Source organism: Gorilla gorilla, chromosome 2 (genome assembly GCF_029281585.2).
Source record: "Gorilla gorilla gorilla isolate KB3781 chromosome 2, NHGRI_mGorGor1-v2.1_pri, whole genome shotgun sequence".
Taxonomy (NCBI): domain Eukaryota; kingdom Metazoa; phylum Chordata; class Mammalia; order Primates; family Hominidae; genus Gorilla; species Gorilla gorilla.
In genome coordinates this window covers 117,722,029-117,739,568 of record NC_086017.1, presented here as the reverse complement: position 1 = coordinate 117,739,568, position 17,540 = coordinate 117,722,029, and the positions used below count along the sequence as shown (strand labels likewise).

Genomic DNA, 17,540 nt, shown 5'->3' with positions numbered 1-17,540 from the left:
AAGGGCATGAACCCGGGAGGCGGAGCTTGCAGTGAGCCAGGATCCTGCCACTGCACTCCAGCCTGGGCGACAGAGCGGAATTCCGTCTCAAAAAAAAAAAAAAAAGAAAGAAAATTCCATTTGAGAGGTGATGTCACTGATGAGCCACAGATCACAGATAAAATAGGATTGGGAACATTTATCATATTTGTTTATTTTTCTTGGTTTCAGATTTTGTATTCTATGCAAAATAAATTTCAATTTGTATATTAATTACTATGTACCATGTAACGTACCAATGTAGGCATTATGATGTAAAAACATTTATTTAAAACACAAGTAATTCATGTCCAATGGAAAAATATTGGAAAGCACAGATAAACAAAAATTTAAAAAAATAAAATTAAGAACCCAATTTTGGAGCTTTCCTCCCTATTCTTCCTGCCAAGTACAGCTAAAACCCCTGAACATTATGTATAAAAAACAGAAGAAGGCTGTGAAAGGTAGAAAGAGGAAAGTAGACCAGCTAAGAATCTTAAAACCAAGAAATAACATACTGGAGAGTTCCTTGGGTTTTCTTTTTGCCTCATATATCCCAGACTTGGAGCTGAAGAAGCTAGCAACGCGAAACACCCAGGGGAGCGATGTAACCAATGAAGATTCAAAAGGATGACTTATTCTTTTTAATTACTCAAAAACACTGCAATTTCACAAATTTTTTTTTGAAAAGATTCCTTCTCTTTTAAAAGTAATCAGTAAATTCTCTATTGCTTAAGTCAATTCATATAGGGTATTAGTTTCCTATTACTGTTACAAATTACCACAAAATGTGTGGCCTAAAACAACACAAATATATCTTACATCCTGGAGGTCAGAGGTCTGAAATGAATTGGCAAAGCCGCATTTCGTCTCTCTAGGGGAGAATCCATTTCCTGGCCTTTTTCAGCTTCTAGAAGCCATCTGAGTTTTTTGGTTCATCTCTTTTTCTCTCCCAGTCTCTTTTATACACCACCCCTCTGTTTTCATTACCATATCCCTTTCTCTGACTCTAACTCTCCTGCTTCTCTCTTATAAGGACACCTGTGATGACATTGGGATTGCCCAGGTAATAATCTAGATAAATCTCCCATTTTAGGGTCCTTCACTTAATCATCTCTGCAAAGTCCTTTTTGTCATATAATGTATCATATTCACAGTTCCTGGGGTTTAGAATGTGAATCTCATTTCAGAGCCATTACTTTGCCTATCAAATATGGCATCTGCTTTCCTTGGATTCTATAATACTATATTGTTACATTTTATATTTCTTAAGTGTCTGGCTATTTCTTTACAAATTCCCTTTCAGGTTTTACTCTGTGCTCTTTCCTTAATTATTGGGGCTTCTCGGGTTTTATTCTTAGTAATTGGGATCAATCCCAAAGTAAATCCTAAAAATTACCATTGTATTTCTTATCCTGTGCAATCAAGATAATTCCCTCAGTGGATTATAAAAATCTCTATTATATTCCTGACTCTGCTATTGAATTTTTACATAAATAATCCATAGACATCTCATATATAACATGTCTCAGACTGAAAGCATGTTTGCGCCTTCAAAGGTGCACTCTTTTACCCATTCATTTAATGTCATTTCCACGCACCCTTTGCCTAAGTCGAAGTCATCTTTACTTCCTCCAATCTCCTTCCCTTCCCCAAATCATTATGGACCTGAAAAGCACATTAAATTGAATTTCTTTAAAAATCTTTCTCCATATGCACCAACACTCCTCAATCTAGTCCAGTTTTGTCTTTTCTCTGTATTTTGGCAACAGACTTCTAAATGGTCTTAAATCCAGGATGACTCCCTTCAAATTCATTGTCTGTATTGAAGCTGGACTGGCAGTGAAACAAGCAGCTATAGCCCTCTTTGTAAACCACAAATCTAATCATGCCACATTCCTATCATCCAGTGACCCTTAATTGATGCTAGGATAAAAACAAAACCATTTTTTACAACATAGTATGAAAGCTCCATGTCTTAGCCTGTTTTCTGCTGTTATAACAGAATTAACACAGACTGGACAATTTCTTAAATAAAAAGAGATTGAACTCATAGTTCTAGAAGTTGGCAAATTGAAGATCGAAGGACTGCATCTGATAAAGGTCTTCCTGCTGTGTCATAACGTGGTAGAAGGTATTACTTGGCAAGAAAAAATGCATGCAAGACAGAAAATGGGGGTCAAACTTACCCTTTTACAGGGAGACTACTCTCCAGATAATAGCATAATTCGTTCATGAAGGCATGTTCCTTATGCCTTAATCACTTCTTTAAAAATCCTACTTTTTAATACTGTCACAATGGCAATTAAATTTCTACATGAGTTCTGGAGGGGACATTCAAACCACAGTACTCTTGTGTATTGAGGCCACTGGTTTCCACTCTAGCTTCATTTCTCATTGTATTCTTTCACTTCCTTAGATGCTCTATTCACTCTCTCATTCTCTCATTCTCCCTTTTCTCCTCCTGACTCTCCCATATACTGTTCATGCTACTCTTTTTGTCTAGAAGCTATTTTTCTCACCTTCTCATCTGGCTAACTGCTATTCTCTGTTCAGATTGCCAACTCCTCCAGGAAGCCTTTTCTGGCTGTGAATTCAGGTCAAATGTACTTTCCTAATGGCTCCTTTAACACTCCTCTTTGTCTCAAATTACCTGTTGCCCCTTTTTATGCCCATGATTAGCACTAGACTGTAAACACTATGAGGACAGGCATAGCATTTATGTAATAGGTATTCATTAATTGTTTGATGAAAGAAGAAAGAAGAAATTATTTTATGAAATACAAATTGGATGTGAAGGATTGTAAATGTTTTTTTTTTTTTGCAAAATAGAAATACCTTTTAGGTGAAATAGCTCATGTTTTCTTAACAAGAGAGGAAGGGAGAAAGAGAGCCATGATAGTTTTTAATATCTATCAAGCATATGCTCGAATTAATACTTTAACTCTTAAGAGAAGATAAACTTTAGTTTTAATTCAAACATATTACTGGTAAGTTAATGTTTGGATATTTTAACACTGATATTTTTAACTGTTTAATGTCTTTATCATGAACCTTTACTATAATAAAAGTAAATAAACACACAAAATCTCACACTGTTTTTAGAGTTGACAAACATCATTTTGAATTGCTGACTGTTATTGTAACTACATGTAAACTAGAAACGAAACACTTGCTGAACTTAATATTGATCGAGTTCCATAAGATTATGGCCATGAAAGCAAAGCCATTGATGTTTTAATGACAATAATTAGAAAAAGTTTAGGCTCAGATTTTGCATCTTCATTTCAGTAGCGTCCTTCTGTAAGTCTTAACCACATCTTAAATTGGACTTTAAGAATTATAAGCTAAATACAAGAGTTCTAATTGTCTGAAGGTAGTTTGTATGTTAAAACTGCTAAACTCTAAACATCTATGTGCTTTGGTGCCCCGTTTTCTTTGATTTGGAGTTTAGGATGAGAGATGTTGAGCTCCAAACTCAGACTAAGAAACTATAAGAAATATGCTTCAATGCAGAAGCTGTTCAAAAATGGTAATTATTCCTGAAACTCTGTAACAAAAAAAAGTTTTACAGATTATTTATTCAATTGCCTTCTCGAATCAGAAAGTTTTTTATTTTATTTTTCCTCTCTAACTGTTATAGAGTAAGATTGTTTCCTTGAGGCAAGAAAGAAATGCAGAAGTCTTGACAAACAAAAGAAGAGATTGCCTTAGGGAAAGGGACTACAGTGAACACTGAGAACTTCTTCCCACGCTAAGACAATCTTTACAGAGCAAGACTCCGTCTAAAAAAAAAAAAAAAAAAAAAAAAGTAAGCCTAAGAAGGCAAAAGGTGGTGTGACTCACTGGCTTTTGACTATATAGTTGAACATTAAATCTTAAATTATTTGGTCATTCGAAAAATGCTTATATATGCTAAATGGGTAATGTTAATAATACCACCCTGCTGTTGATAAAGATCATCCATCCTTAAAATTTTTTTAATAAGCTCACAAGCCAGAGTTGCTCAAGTTTAGGAAACTGAAGGATAACACACAGTAGTTATAAGTGAAAGTAAGAAGGAGCTATAGAGAGAAATCTAGCATACCAAGGGATCTTTAAAATGAAAGAAACAATAAAGCCCAGCTCAGTAGTATAGGAAAGGCATTCATTTTTAATCAAAATCTGTATTACCAATTTGGGAAAGTAACTTTTATTTCTAAAGAATCAGTTTATTCTTCTGTAAAAGAAGCTTCTGTCTGGGGAGTCATTGATTATGACAATTTCCTATTTTGGTGGGTATTGTATTTTTCTGACATGTTCTGAGTAAAAATATCAAAGGGACTAAAAATATCAAGGAGAAACCCCATGAGCAACGGGGTTTCTCTGTAAACATTTGCTGCATTCCAGTGGTGATAATCAAAGACATCAGTTCTCACATATTTGTTTCTAATTGTTGTGAGAAAGAAATGAAATTAGTGATAGCCCATATTAGCAAATGTGTATAATCCCAGCTTTTATCGACAGCCCAACTTCGATACCTGGGTGTGTGATTATTTTGCATGTAAACAGATGTTAGGATGGAAAAAAAAATAAGAACTACTGATGTACAGGGATAGGAAGTAGAAAAGTAAATGCTTAGAGATGTCTAGATATTAAATAATTAAGTATAAAAACATTAAATCGAGTCCCATTTGATGATATTTTAGTTCAATATCAAAGTTTTTTTCATAACTTGAAATGCTCAGGTCAAATCTCTTTAAAATGTCATGGATGACAGCTTTATAAAACTGTGTGAACCCATCATCCTCATGAAATGTTAAACATTGATGGTTCTAAAGAAAGTAAACACAGATCTCTTGAATTTAATAGAAAATTTTTGTAGGTTTTTTAAACTGAATATATCACCATATTGAGGCCAAATATTCTTAAAGTGAAAGGAAATAGCTATGTCAATTTATCTCTGAAAAGAAAATTATTTGGTAAATTAAGATAGATGTAAAAAACGGGCGAATAAAGAGTTAGATACTTAATTGTGATAAAAAATATTGGGAAGAAGAATTGAGGATTCAAAGGAGAGTGGATAGCTGTGGATATTAACAGCTTCTCGAATTGCGTAGTATTGTTGACAAAACATGAGTGATCATGTGACCACGTTTGGCAGCCATGAGACCAATACATTTCTTAAAACTAAGAATATAAAAAAAGAAAGTTTTCATATTTTTATCATTTTAATTAAGCCACTCTAGCTCGATATATCTCTGTGATTTTCCGATTTTCCTCTTTGTAATTGTGTGGAGTGCCTTTGATTTTGAACTATGAAACCCACTTGAAGATTTTAACATGTTTTTGTCTTGTCCTTCTCTTCAAGAATAGTTTTAGAGATGTTTTCAAAACACATAAATCAAAGACCTCGGATAAAATCTATCTCACACCTTCTCTTTGATCCTATTTTCTATGTCCTTGAATGCTTTTGCTCCTTTCATAGAGTGAACAGAGTTTCAATTTTGCATTGCTGCTTTTCCAATCTGACTGTCAAAGATGTAAAACTAATTCTTTCCATTTCACTGAAAGTGACATTACCCTGTTCTTTCCCTTTCTCCTTATTAAACAAACATTCCTGAATCATTAAGTTCTGTTGCACGTTAATATTAATTAGGGATATAGCCTTACTTATGAAAATGGTGAAAATTCTAAACTATTTAAGAAATAAAGAATAAAGATGCTGCCCTTGAAGGGCATTGAGGTTTTCAGCATCATAACAATTTCAAACTTCTTAATATACTGTAGTTAATTAAGTCATCAACTAGACGTATCAGGTTTATTGCTCTTTTGGATTAAAATAAATTAAAGCAGAACAGAAACACAACTTAATTGGCCTTAGATAAGTTGTTATATTGTTACTACAATAGTTCTCTTGGATTTAGTAATCATAATTATGCAAATCTTAATTAGGTAATTATTGTTGTGCAGTTTTTCTTGACTTAAGGAGGAAAATCCATTGGCACAATCAACCGTATCATGCTGTGTCAGAAATTTTAAATCAGAAAATTTTTTAGAATAAGTTGTGGAGTGCTTTATTATTTACTGGATATAATTCCCTAAGCAACTAAGAGAGAAAAAGTTTGAAAATACTCCTTGATTCAATATATATTCTCTTTTGTAGCTGCCAGTATGCTGCTCTGATTTGTCAGAATGAGACTGATGGAGGGGAGAAGTCATCATGCATGGGTGATTTTCCACCAGAGTAGACACTATGTAAAAGAGGCTCATGGATTCTTGGTTCCACCAAGAATAAATTTTGAACAGAGTTTGAATACTTTTATGTTTCTTAGCCCATAATAGATTGAGTTCAGCCATTTAATTTCTACTTCTGATTTACAGCAATCATGGAAAGAGGAGAAACTATGTGTTTCTAGTGTAACACATTACATACATTTGAGGAAATTTATGTACACTGCATTCTGCAAAATGAAAGAATGTTCATTTTGAGAAAAATAAAGAGTTAAATAAAATAACAAGTTTTAACCAAAGTACTAACAAAAACAATGAGAGGTATTTCAGGAGATAACTTGAATAATCCAGAAAGGCAGCTGAGCATGGCTAAAGATAGAATAGAATGGCTTGTGGTATCTGGCCGGTACAGATGGAAGTAGATCTCTGAGCCAGTACAGCTTTCATTAAGAAGTAATCAGAGGAAGAACAGCCTGCTCTGAGGTTGAACTTTGCAAAGCTGGGAATGTTCTTTCTTTGAAGGAGATCTTAATTTAGGCATTCATTTTTATTTTATTTTTTATAGAGTTAATGAACCAGTCTTACAGTCTTCCTTTAGCCAATGAGTTAAAGAAATCTTTGCATAAGTTTATTCAAATTAGAGTTTCCACCAAGATATCCCTGTAAATGCACCTTCCAGAGCCACTCTGTGTGTAGGCATGGAAGCAAACATCCTCTCTTGGCTTCTGCAGCAAATTCCAAGTGGCAATGGAACTTTACCTTTGCTGACTCTTTTGTTTCTTTTTTCCCGTGGATTCTGTGCTTTTGTTTTTGTTTCTGGTTTTGGTTTTTATATAACTCAGAAGTTATTTCCTAATGTGCCAGAAATGTTTGTGAATTTGGTTTTATAGCCTATTTGATCATCCTTGTTAGGTGGAGACCTATTCTGTTGGGTTAGAGATGACAGAAAATCTTATTTGTCGGTTGGTTTGTTTGTTCAAGAATACACTGACCTTCTACAAGAAAGGAGAGCTCTTTGACACCTGGAAATGTGAGTTTTTTGTTTTCTGTTTATTTTAAACCATGACTAAGGGTATAGAACTAAAGCTGCCAGCTACATGTCTGTGTAGCTGTAATTATCTTATAAGTCTAAGATCTTAATATAAGTCTAAGATATTAAAATTAATGTCTTAAAAATTAATCTTATAATTAAGTATAATTTAGTTAATTTTAATATTAGACTTATTAACTCTTGTTATAGATAATCTTTTAATACTTGTATAATATCTAAGCAAGATAGATTATTGAAAATTGGTTGCTGGGCACAGTGGCTCATGCCTGTAATCCCAGCAGTTTGGGAGGCCAAGGTGGGTGGATCACCTGAGGTCGGGAGTTCAAGACCAGCCTGACCAACATGGAGAAACCCTGTCTCTACTAAAAAATACAAAATTAGCCGGGCGTGGTGGCACATGCCTGTAATCCCAGCTACTAGGGAGGCTGAGGCAGGAGAATCGCTTGAACCTGGGAGGCGGAGGTTGCGGTGAGCCGAGATTGTGCCATTGCACTCCAGCCTGGACAACAAGAGTGAAACTCCCATCTCAAAAAAAAAAAAAAAGAAAGAAAAAAAAAGAAAATTGGTCACCATGCATGGTTTTAATAAAAATATACATACATATTTAAATACATATATACATGCATGTATATATCTTAAATATATATACATATATGTACACACCCTTGTGTTTCATAAGTTTACAGAAGCTTGGGACAGCTCTGAATGGCAACACGGTCCTGAGATGTGTGATTACCTGGGACTTTCATTGGACCTGCATTTCAGCTCTACTCTCCTCACTGCCCTATGCTGCTTTGACCCTAAAAGTGAAGCCAGCTTGGCCAGGTGCAGCGACTCACACCTGTAATCCCAGCACTTTGGGAGGCCGAGGTGGGCAAATCAAGAAGTCAGGAAATTGAGACCACCCTGGCCAACATTGTGAAACACCGTCTCTACTAAAACACAAAAAAATTAGCCAGGTGTGGTGGCACGCACCTGTAGTCCCAGCTACTCGGGAGGCTGAGGCAGGGGAATCACTTGAACCCGGGAGGAGGAAATTGCAGTGAGCCAAGATCGTGCCACTGCACTCCAGCCTGGGCGACAGAGCGAGACTCCATCTCAAAAACAAAACAAAAAAAACAAAAAGTGAAGCCAACTCAATCGCCTCATAGAACTGATGTTTACGGTGTTTTTAAATAAACATAGAAATTGGCCCTCCCAGTCTTAAAACTTCAAAAACTTACATTTGTCTTACCTCAGTTCCTTTCTCAGGAATCCAATCATCAAGGCTCCCAGATAGTATCAATGAACGGAAACTTACCAGATCACGACATCTGGACAATGAGATGTCAGATCCCCCTCATCCATCCTGATTACCTAACTGACTACCTGCTTCCTGTTGGCCAACTACTCTCCCTTACCCCTCCCTAATTCTTGTTTTCCCACAAATGGTTACATTTCTGTCCTGCTATAGACGCCCTTAATTTTAACTGGTCAAGGAGATGGATTTGAGACTGATTTTTTGCTCTCCTTGGCTGTTGCACCTGAATAGCCTTTTTCCCTGGCAATACTTTTTGTCTCAGTGATTGGCTTTCTGTGCAGTGAGCAATGGGACCAAACTTCTGGTGTTTTGGTAACAAATTTTGGTTCCCTGACCGTGAATGCAATTGCTTGTGACTCAGCTGCAATGGGCTGGGAGAGTTTCAAAAGCCCTCTAAGCAGCTACCTGACCATTTTGGCCAGAGGTGGATTTTAGTCTCTCCCCATTTGGGCCCACTTCTGCCAACCCCAACCATGTTCCTGATTGCCTAGGAAGAACAGCCTTTGAAATTTGACGTCTATGTCCAGAAAGGCCAGTGTCTTTTATGGGTACTAGACAGTGGGAATGGTTCCTCTCCATTTGGGAAATCCCAAAGGCATATCAGTTTGCAGGTTAAACAAGCCAAACTGATGGAGAGAGGATAATACCTTGACTGATTCAGTTTGAACACTCTTGGGGCTTGTTCATTGCTACAGAAGTTGGATTGTGTTTTGGTGATTGTTTGTTTGTGTATGTCTATGTAGTTATGGGATGTCAGGGTTTGATCCCAGAGTGCAGCCCACATGGGTGCATTCTTTGGGTTAGTCTGTACGTAGTTGTGGGTTGACGGAGCAGGGGAAATTCTACAGCCATACCACTCTGAGTGTGGCTGATCTTGTCTGATCGCGATGTCTTTGCATTGTAGTGCTGTCTTACAATTGAATTCATTTTGCTGTTGAATGGGAAAGCAGGATGGAGGTCCATGTATGTATGCTTTTATGCTGCTGTTGTAAACAGGGTTGGGTCTGATTAGTACTGTGATGCTCTTCTGTGGTGCTGTTTGGCCCCAGTGTTCTTTGGAATCTGGGGAAGTTTGGCCTTTAAAAGTTAAACTGCCATGGGAACCGATTTACCCAGTTTTAGTTCATAGCCTTCATTGTATTATCTATCAGGGCGAAAAAGTTAGCCGTGTGAACATGTTCGTAAACCAGTGAGTTTGTATTGCTATCTCATGCCTAGAATTCTAAAGTAAAAACTATTGGGTCTTTGTTTGTATATATGTATATGGGTCTAAATGTTATGTGTTGTTTTTACAGGGTACCAGATTGGCTCATAAATAAAAGAGCACTCATAAATTAAGTGAATATGTCCAAGCATTTTTCAAGTTCATGTGACTTGAGTAAATAGTCAATTAGAAAGATGGCTTTAAAATTATTGGTAAAATAAAAGTAGAAATGTCTTCAGAATTATCAGCATACATTTTTGTCTGGGTTTTATATTTGTCTTTATTAGATATTTTGAGGTGTCAAGGTTTGGTACAGAAGGTTGTAAAACTATAAACCCAGCCAAAGTAAAATAATCTATGTTTGTGTGATTCGTTTGACAAATAAGTCTAATTTAATGTTGTTTTAATGAAAACAGCTGAATCTTCTGAATTACTAGGGAAAATGCCCATATATTTAATTTTAAAGTCCTCACTTAGGTGAGCACCTCATATTCACAGGGTATAAAAAGTGGTTAACAAGGAAATGACTTAAAATGATTATTAACTTTGTTTAATATCTCAGTTTTCAGAAGTAAGCTAAATAAACTGTTAAAAAATGAAAGAATTGAAAACATGTAAATGGGATAAATGCTTGTAAGTGAACTTTTTGTGTAGTTTAAAATCTTAAAATTATTTTTAATGCTCATTGGATGTTTGGGTCACTTCCAATTAAAAAAGGGTTGTGATATGGGGAAACAGGTTTTTAAAAAGTGTGAACTGTTCTCATCTATAAAATGCTAGCTAATATCTAATAAATAGTTCAGAATTTCTTGCCTCCTAGTTTTCATTAACATTTAAGATTAGCAAGAATAAGAATTCTAGTTAATATAAAATTCTGTATATAAAATGTGCCAAAGAAGATATGTTTTTATTGAGAAAAATAGTAATTTTGTCTAATTCAGAAGTTACCTAAAGGTTAATTCTAATTATAGACTTGGAAAGCTTATTTATGAAATCAGGAAGAAAGGAACCAGTAAGTATGGGAGAGAGACAGGAAAAAGTTATGGATATGAAGATACATTTTTGTTAAGGAAGGTTAAAGAAAAGATTGTCGTATGAGAAAGAATCTTGTATGGTAAATTTTTGTACTATAGTAAAATGACTTGTTATTTAAAAAGAAAATTTAGGACAAAACAGAAAATGTAAGCATGTCATATGAATTTTTTTTTTCTGTTTCTCTATCACCTTCATGTACATACAGAGAAAATAGAAGGTTAAAAAGACTAGGGCTGGGCGCAGTGGCTCACGCCTGCAATCCCAGCACTTTGGGAGGCAGAGGTGGGCAGATCATGAGGTCAGGAGATCGAGACCATCCTGGCTAATACAGTGAAACCCCGTCTCTACTAAAAATACAAAAAATTAGCCGGGCGTTGTGGCCGGCGCCAGTAGTCCCAGCTACTCGGGAGGCTGAGGCAGGAGAATGGCGTGAACCCGGGAGGCGGAGCTTGCAGTGAGCCGAGATGGCGCTACTGCACTCCAGCCTAGGTGACAGAGCGAGACTCCGTCTCAACAAACAAACAAACAAACAAAAAGATTAGATAGTAAACTATTCTTTAAAACCTGATAGAAAATTAGAGAAATCTGGCAAATTAACATTGCCCGTAGATAAAGCTCTTAGTCTTGATGAAGGTAAAATAAGAAATATTGTAAAGAAATAAATTAACAGTTTGACAATTCTTTTTTAATATAGTTAAACATGAAGCCAGATTTAGCATGCTTTTAGACTGCTTTATCTACAAAGCAGTACAAGCAAATTTCACATAAATGCTTATATTGCTTTGTAGATAGTACTAACACCAAGGTACTTACTAGTCATGTGCCTGAAGTGAATTCTTTTTTTTTTTTTTTTTTTTTTTTGAGACAGAGTCTTGCTCTGTCACCCAGGCTGGAGTGCAGTGGTATGATCTCAGCTCACTGCAGCCTCCACCTCCCAGGTTCAAGCGACTCTCGTGCCTCAGCCTCCTGAGTAGCTGGGACCACAGGCACACACCACCATGCTCCGCTGATTTTTGTATTTTTGGTAGAGATAGGGTTTCACTACATTGACCAGGCTTGTCTCAAACTCCTGATCTCAAGTGATCCTCCTGTCTCGACTTCCCAAAGTGCTGGGATTACAGGCATGAGCCACTGTGCCTGGCCTGAAGTGAATTTCTTAGTGGCATGAAATGTATAGTGGTACTGGTGGACATAAAGACATTAATTTGTGTACCAGGAACAAAATATTTGTGTGTGTGTGTGTGTGTGTGTGTGTGTGTGTGTGTGTGTGTGTGTGTGTGTGTGTGTTGTAGGCTCTGGGTAACACCATAACTTCCAATGTTAAATTGAGTAAGAGAAAAATTTAGAGTGGATTTTCTGTTTATGTTTCTCCTTTTAATTTTCATTTATTTGCTGTTTGTTCTCCTTTGGGTTTCACCTATACATACATATATATAAAACCACCGACGTTTTTAGTTTCTAATGGAAGGCTTTTATTTGGTTCTGTAGTAGTTATTTTGTTTCGTATGCATGTCCAACAATTCATCATTTGCTCTATTTATCTAAAATTCCTAAGCTACCTTTGCCATGCCTCCAAAAAAAGATAGAGCACACCAGCCATTTAAAATTGGATTGGTTTTTGCTTACTTCTAATGATCTAGAGAGTTTTAAAATAAAGACTTATTTTTATAAGTTCTGAACAGCAATAGTACACTATTTATTTTGTTATTTGGAAAAGTAGGTGAGAATAGAAATTTTTAAGTATTGTTTTTTTCAAAGTAATTTAATTTAATCAATAATTTAAGTTGGTTTCAGATCTTTTCCTTAAGTAATGAGGACAAACTGTGATATGGGTACAAAGTTTTAATATTGAGGAAACGTTGGCCTTGTCCTTAAAGAAACTATATTAAATAGGATTTATCTCAAACTACTTTAGTTGTATTTACCATTATTAAAATTTAGTGACATTCTCTTAGATTAATTAGCAATAAAAACTTGTGAAACTTTCTAGTGGTTTTTAAATTTTTATCCTAAGTCTTTTATTACTGATGATGGGCCTTCATGTGTGCACTTGAAAATGAAATATGTACAAGTGTGGCTCTGGTTTGAAGATTCTATTGATGATAGTTACCTAATCAGGTGTCACTATTGTATCTAGAAACCAATCTTGGAAATATGTGATGATGCCTTTTAATATGGCTGAAAAGAAATCCTTGTTTGTTCTTACTTTGTCCTTGTTTTATAGTATTTAAGAGAAAGAAGATTATTTATCCTCATTTTGAATTTCAAAAACTAATATTTGCATATACTACTTTTTTAATGAGAAAGAAAAATGTTAATTGTCTTACATTGATAAGTCTGGTATAGGACCGATCACATTTTTCATGCTTTGGTCACAGTTCTGTCACTAGAGTGCCAGTGATTAGGTATATGCAAGGAGTAACCTAACTACTTTAATACAATGGTTTGAAGTGCTGTAGATGGTAACTACTAGACAGCAAATCACAGTGTTTTAATTTGTGATATGTTAGAGAGAACAACAGGACTTGCTGCTGTATTAGTAAACTGAAACACTAATTTCTAAATGTTCCTTTTTATGTCTCTAAACATTTCATTAAATATTGTCTTCTATTCTTAGCATAAATGTATATACTATACTTGATCATTTATATCATAGACAGAAACTTATTTTATAGCAAAGTAGTCTATCTGCAAATTGTGGGTAGAATGCTCCTTTATTTTAATTTTATTTCTGTATTGCTTTCATAGTGTTTTGATTAGCACTTTGGTTACATGAATAACTGTTTTTTTCAATGACTTGTGATTCTGTTTTGACCAAATGTATTGATGCTTTTAACATTTTTGATAGATGTCCTATTAACTAATCTTTGTGCTAAATTACAGGGCTTTGACTCCTGGGTAAATCTAAAACACTGACACCAGTGCAAGCCTCATCTGTAGACCTGGGAGAAGGTGACAATCAAAATGAATTGCTTTCATGAAACACAGGGCCAAAAATTAAACTACTTAATTCCTCTAGAATCAGGGATTATTACAGAAGAGATAGTGGGGGCTTGAGATTGTAAGGGCCAATTTTGAAGAATAAAATTAGTTCAGACCCTCCAATTCAAGGATGGGCATACAGATGCCTAAACAGTTGACACATTGAGGAGCTTTGGCTCTTTAACTTCTTTAACTCAACAGGTTTAACAAAACACTTAAATGTGGGTTATCTATGTTATTAAACATCATAGTATCCCATAACACTCCTCCTCAGCCGGAAAGATCTATGCCCAGATTCCCCATGATTGAGGAATTGATAAATAGAAAAGAGTAACTGATACTGGCCCAGTTGTCCCATAGAATTGATGTTTATGGTTTCTTGAATGAACATAGAAATCGACCCTTCCAGTCTTCAAACTTGAGAAACTTACATTTGTCTTATCTGAGTTCCTTTCTCAGGAAACTAAACATCAGACCTTCCAGAGAGTATGACCTTCCAGAGAGTATCAGTGAACTGAAACTCACCAGATCACCACATCTAGACAATAAGACACCAGACCCCTCTTCCGTCATGATTGCTTAACTGACCACCCGGCTTCCTGTTGGCCTAACACCTCTCCCTTGCCCCTATCCCCCAACTAATTCCTGTTTTCCCACACATAGTTACATTTCTGTTCTGCTATAGAAAACCTTAATTTTAGTTGGTTGGGGAGATGCATTTGAAACTGATATCCTGTTTTCCTTGTCTGCAGAATCTGAATAACTTTCTTCCCTGGCAATACTTGTTGTCTCAGTGATTGGCTTTCTGTGGAGGGAGGAATGGGACTTAGACTGAGCCCCTGGTGTTTCAGTAACAAAAGTATTCCCTGATAATCTTCCTTCATGTTTATCTCCATATCAATATCTCCTCGCTGGGAAATCTAGCCTGGGACACTTTTGGTTTTCTATCTAACCACTTTAAGAAAGTATAAAAAGAATGTGTGCATCGTATGCATTTATGAAATTTCTGGTATGCTCAAATCTTGCATATGACAGATAGCTCTCAATTACCTATGCTCTAGTAATCAGAAATAAAAATTAGTTGTTTTGTTAAAAGTGATATAGTACATGGGTGATTGCAACTTACTAGGAGCAATAGTGGCAAAGACATTTGCCTGTGTACACAGATTCTGAGATGTATTTTCTAATCAAGAGAAAATTGGTCTTACAGAAACATGTGTTGATGCAGAACATTCTATTTGATAGGTCTTGAGAATGTCACAGACAATTTTACTGAGGAAACTGCAATCAGTAACATGAGGTTGATCCTCGGCAGAAAATTCTGAAAGCAAGATGTAGATAGAAATCTTTGGCATCTAAGCAACAATTCAGGAAAGGTGACCAACGTTAATTACAAGTAAACAAATTTTATTTCCCAGCCTCTCTCAATGGAGAGTTACTTGAACAGTATTTATTTTTCAAAAGACTGGAAATAGATGCAGATGGCTGAGGCTCCAACCCTGATTTGTCCATTACATTTTTGCATGTTTTGTGCAAATCCACAGCCTTATGATTATCACTGTTCTTACTGGAATTATTAGCAAATAGTTTTGTAATTTCTATTATCCAAATATCTTATCACCTGATCCTTGCCTAAAACTTCCGTTTCACCCCTTGTGCTCCTTTCTTGCCCATGCCCTTCCCATCCTACAAACCACATATGTAGCTTCTGATACTGGAATATTCTCTGTGCTCCTGCTCCAAGAGACATCAAGGGGTTAAAAGGGTGAACCCTGCAGCCAGCCGAGTCCCTGCATTTTCTCTGTCATTTCCCAACTGTGTGACTTACAGCAAGTTACTTACCCTCTGGTGCCTCAGTTTACTCAACTCTAAATAGAGATTAATATCAGCATCTACGTTATTTGGTTGTGACAAGGATTAAGTAAAGAGTACTTGTTTCATAGTAGCTCAAGTATTCTTTGGTGCTTTATTATTTGTTAGCAATGACATGTTCCTGTTTAGGAATTCTGCTGCTCCATTTTGCACTCTGAATCTATTACTGTGTGAGCATATTTTTCAAATTCTACTTTATGAATATGTATGATGAAAGGTATTTGATAGAGTACTTACACATGTAAATTATTGCATAATTGTTGAGAAATTAATGAAAATTTTATTTAAAATGTTCCTGTTGCCTAGAAACAGCATAGATGCCGAAAAGTACTTCTCCCAAGTTTGTATTGAACAACTGGGAGATGTATGTGAATTCGTTTCTTTCCATTAAAAGAATTAAATGTGTAGAAGACCTAAAGAAAGGAAGTCTCTTTTGTTTTTATTGTGAATGACCCAGTACAGAGAGAATATGAATATTCTGGAATTTTCTGGTAATTGGCCCCAGGTGGGACTCAAGAGGGGGGTGCTGACATGCTCAAGGAAATGGAAATGCTCTCACATTAAGTTAATCACTCTGGCTGTTACTACTACTAAAGGGATCACCCTGTGCTCGGTTGTCCTTGTCTCTCGTAAATTGCAGAAAGGCTGCAGGAAGGCTTTGAAATGTAGATTTTTTTTTTTTAGGGATTAATGGCACCCTTATTTGTCTAAGTAATGGACTTTTCATGATGTATTTTAAACTTATTGAGCATTAGTTAATTGCTATAATACATGTCAACAATGTGACTAAAGCTATTTCAATTAGATCAATTGTCTGATTAAGTGGTTACCAGTTAGCCTCCCAGGTAGTTTTTCTCCTCAAAGCCCTAAAAATAACATCTTTACAGAATTTCCCAAAATGCATACTGTAAGCCAGTTGCCACAGCCAAAATGGAATAATTTATTCAAGCATTTTATTTGCATCTGAATGTTTGGCAGTTGTGGAGAATAGCAACAAAACAAATAGGGGAAAATATTTGAAGATAATTTGTCCTCTTTTGACACTTAATTTGCTATCACACATTGAGTTTAAAATCCTCAATGTGATCTACAGAATTTTGAAACATTCCCTTTGTTTTTTCTTGACTCTTCATTATCTTTCCCTGACTTCCCACAGACACTGCATTCTATGAACTTCCTTCACATTTAAATCTTTATTATCATAATCCCTGTGAGAAAAAACTAATAAACCAACAAAAAAATGCATCAGTTAACTAAAAGCCCACCCAAATTTTATAAATTTGTAAAACCCAAGAATATTACTTGGTTCTTTCCTGTTCAGTCGACAAGTCAGTCAATGTATGTTGCAAATTCATCATTTTCTTGTTATTCTTTTTCTACTACTTTAGTCTGAGACTCATCATTCTCTGCCCACATTACTGCAATAGCTTCTTAACAGATCTCCCTGTGTCTAGTTTATCCCTTCACTAGGTTCTTCTACTCAGCATGGCCAATGTAATTCCCAACTTTCATCTTGGTCATTTCTCTGCTTAAAAACTAACATGCCTATTATTTATCAAAAGGAAGCTCTTCAGCCTGTCTGACTTAAAGTCAAAGACTGAGTTCTGACCAGTGGAATGTGGGCAGAAGGAATGTGCCCATATCCCTGCCTGAACCACAAAACCTCCCATACCATTTACCACATGCTCCCCGTCTCTATCATCTGCTGGCTAAATGGAGGGCATCCTGTGGAGAATCCTGAGGTGATAGGCAATGAAAGAACCAACAGATTAAAATATCAAGGTCCCTGAATAGCTTCATGGTGCAGAGTATCTCGCCTCCACATCCCACTCCTGCCTTAGACTCAGACGTAAACAAGAATGAAA

At 35.9% G+C, this 17,540-nt stretch overlaps 1 long non-coding RNA gene across 2 annotated transcripts in view; it reads left to right on the top strand.

Moving 5' to 3' along the window:
- LOC109026206 (uncharacterized) overlaps window positions 1-17,540 on the top strand; it is a 235,948-nt gene that overhangs the window by 198,112 nt on the left and 20,296 nt on the right. For both annotated transcript variants that reach the window (XR_008678569.2, XR_008678568.2), the window contains exon 2: window positions 7,144-7,261. This is a non-coding gene — a long non-coding RNA (uncharacterized lncRNA). The remainder of the gene's footprint in view (window positions 1-7,143; window positions 7,262-17,540) is intronic.